A 3,339-nucleotide genomic window follows, 5' to 3' on the forward strand; every position below is an offset into this window, starting at 1 on the left:
GAGAAACACACATAAATGCCCACAATGCAAAGCTGCGGAGTTTCATCTAAAGCCACTGATGAAAGCCGGTGCAACTCCAACTTTGATTTTGACATTATGTTGAAATACTGTAGACAGCTCAGAGCAACACATGAAAACAGAGCACTATGTTCACGGTGTCCTTGTGTACTGAACACGAGATGGTCCCTGCTCCTTAAACACACACACTTTCTCTCTCTCCCCATCCTCCCCCTCTCCCTCCCTCTCCCCTGGCCCATCCAACTCCCTCTACCCTCCCCTCTCTCCCTCCCTCTCCCCTGGCCCATCCAACTCCCTCTACCCTCCCCTCTCTCCCTCCCTCTCCCTGGCCCATCCAACTCCCTCTACCCTCCCTCTCTCCCTCCCTCCCCCATTGATCCTTTAACCACATCTCTCTCTCCCCATCCTCCCCTCTCTCCCTCCCTCTCCCCTGGCCCATCCAACTCCCTCTACCCACCCCTCTCTCCCTCCCTCTCCCCTGGCCCATCCAACTCCCTCTACCCTCCCTCTCTCCCTCCCTCTCCCCTGGCCCATCCAACTCCCTCTACCCTCCCTCTCTCCCTCCCTCTCCCTGGCCCATCCAACTCCCTCTACCCTCCCCTCTCTCCCTCCCTCTCCCCCTGGCCCATCCAACTCCCCCTACCCTCCCCTCTCTCCCTCCCTCTCCCTGGCCCATCCAACTCCCTCTACCCTCCCCTCTCTCCCTCCCTCTCCCTGGCCCATCCAACTCCCTCTACCCTCCCCTCTCTCCCTCCCTCTCCCCTGGCCCATCCAACTCCCTCTACCCACCCCTCTCTCCCTCCCTCTCCCCTGGCCCATCCAACTCCCTCTACCCACCCTCTCTCCCTCCCTCTCCCCTGGCCCATCCAACTCCCTCTACCCACCCCTCTCTCCCTCCATCTCCCTGGCCCATCCAACTCCCTCTACCCACCCCTCTCTCCCTCCCTCTCCCCTGGCCCATCCAACTCCCTCTACCCTCCCCTCTCTCCCTCCCTCTCCCCTGGCCCATCCAACTCCCTCTACCCTCCCTCTCTCCCTCCCTCTCCCTGGCCCATCCAACTCCCTCTACCCTCCCCTCTCTCCCTCCTTCCCCCATTGATCCTTTAACCACATCTCTCTCTCCCCATCCTCCCCTCTCTCCCTCCCTCCCCTGGCCCATCCAACTCCCTCTACCCTCCCCTCTCTCCCTCCCTCTCCCCTGACCCATCCTACTCCCTCTACCCTCCCCTCTCTCCCTCCCTCCCCCATTGATCCTTTAACCACATCTCTCTCTCTCCCATTCTTTCTCTCTCTCCCTCCCTCTCCCCTGACCCATCCTACTCCCTCTACCCTCCCCTCTCTCCCTCCTTCCCCCATTGATCCTTTAACCACATCTCTCTCTCCCCATCCTCCCCTCTCTCCCTCCCTCCCCTGGCCCATCCAACTCACTCTACCCTCCCCTCTCTCCCTCCTTCCCCCATTGATCCTTTAACCACATCTCTCTCTCTCCCATTCTTTCTCTCTCTCTCAATTCAATTCAAGGGGCTTTATTGTCATGGAAAACATGTTTACATTGTCAAAGCAAGTAAAGTAGATAATATACGAAAGTGAAATTAACAATAAATGTTAACAGTAAACATTACTCTCACAAAAGTTCCAAAATAAGAGAATTTTCAAATGTCATATTATGTCTATGTACAGTGTTGTGACGATGTGCAAATAGTTAAAGTACAAAAGGGAAAATAAATAAACATAAATATGGGTTGTATTTACAATGGTGTTTGTTCTTCACTGGTTGCCCTTTTCTCGTGGCAACAGGTCACACATCTTGCTGCTGTGATGGCACACTGTGGTATTTCACCCAGTAGATATGGGAGTTTATCAAAATTGGGTTTGTTTTCGAATTCTTTGTGGATCTGTGTAATCTGAGGGAAATATGTGTCTCTAATATGGTCATACATTGCGCAGGAGGTTAGGAAGTGCAGCTCAGTTTCCACCTCATTTTGTGGGCAGTGTGCACATAGCCTGTCTTCTCTTGAGAGCCAGGTCTGCCTACCGCAGCCTTTCTCAATAGCAAGGCTACGCTCACTGAGTCTGTACATAGTCAACGCTTTCCTTATGTTTGGGTCAGTCACAGTGGTCAGATATTCTGCCACTGTGTTCTCTTTGTTTAGGGCCAAATAGCATTCTAGTTTACTCTGTTTTTTTGTTAATTCTTTCCAATGTATCAAGTAATTATCTTTTTGTTTTCTCATGATTTGGTTGGGTCTAATTGTGCTGTTGTCCTGGGGCTCTGTGGGTTGTGTTTGTGTTTGTGAACAGAGCCCCAGGACCAGCTTGCTTAGGGGACTCTTCTCCAGGTTCATCTCTCTGTAGGTGATGGCTTTGTTATGGAAGGTTTGGGAATTGCTTCCTTTAAGGTGGTTGTAGAATTTAACATCTCTTTTCTGGATTTTGATAATTAGCGACCTAATTCTGTTCTGCAGGCATTATTTGGTGTTTTACGTTGTACACAGAGGATATTTTTGTAGAATTCTGCATGCAGTCTCAATTTGGTGTTTGTCCCATCTTATGAATTCTTGGTTGGTGAGCGGACCCCAGACCTCACAACCATAAAAGGCAATGGGTTCTATTACTTATTCAAGTAATTTTAGCCAGGTCCTAATTGGTATTTTGAATTTTATGTGATGGCATAGAAGGCCCTTCTTGCCTTGTCTCTCTCTTTCCCTCTCTCACTCTCCTGCTCTCCGTCTCTCACTCTCTCTCCATCTCTCACTCTCCCTCTCTCTCCGTCTCTCACTATCTCCGTCTCTCACTCTCCCTCTCTCTCTCTCCGTCTCTCACTCTCCCTCCCTCACTCTATCTGTTCCCCCTGTTCTCTAGAGACTATCCCAGGGCTGTGTGGGTGTGGAAACCAGCTCAGATCAAACACACACTGAGCCTCTCCCTCTGACTGCAACCTCTCTCCCCTCCCTCTCTCTCTCTCTCTCTCTCTCTCTCTCTCTCTCTCCCTCTGACTGCTCCTTCCCCATCTCTCTCCCCTCCCTCTCTCTCAATCTCTCTCTCTCTCTCTCTCTCATCTCCCTCTGACTGCTCCTTCCCCATCTCTCTCCCTACATCAACCTCTCTCTCCACCACTGCAGTCAACACCAGTTTCAGAGTGAAAGAGAATGAAAAAAAGAGACATTAGAGAGAGGGACACAAGAGGTGAGAGAGGAAAATGGAGAGAGGTAGACATGGAAGCCAACCGAGAGGGAGAGAAGCACAGAATGAGAAAGAGATTAATACAAAGTGAGAAAAGAAGATGTAGATTAGGAGTATGGTGAGAAAGAGAGTGAGAGA

This window comes from Oncorhynchus nerka, linkage group LG15 (genome assembly GCF_034236695.1).
Source record: "Oncorhynchus nerka isolate Pitt River linkage group LG15, Oner_Uvic_2.0, whole genome shotgun sequence".
Classification (NCBI taxonomy): domain Eukaryota; kingdom Metazoa; phylum Chordata; class Actinopteri; order Salmoniformes; family Salmonidae; genus Oncorhynchus; species Oncorhynchus nerka.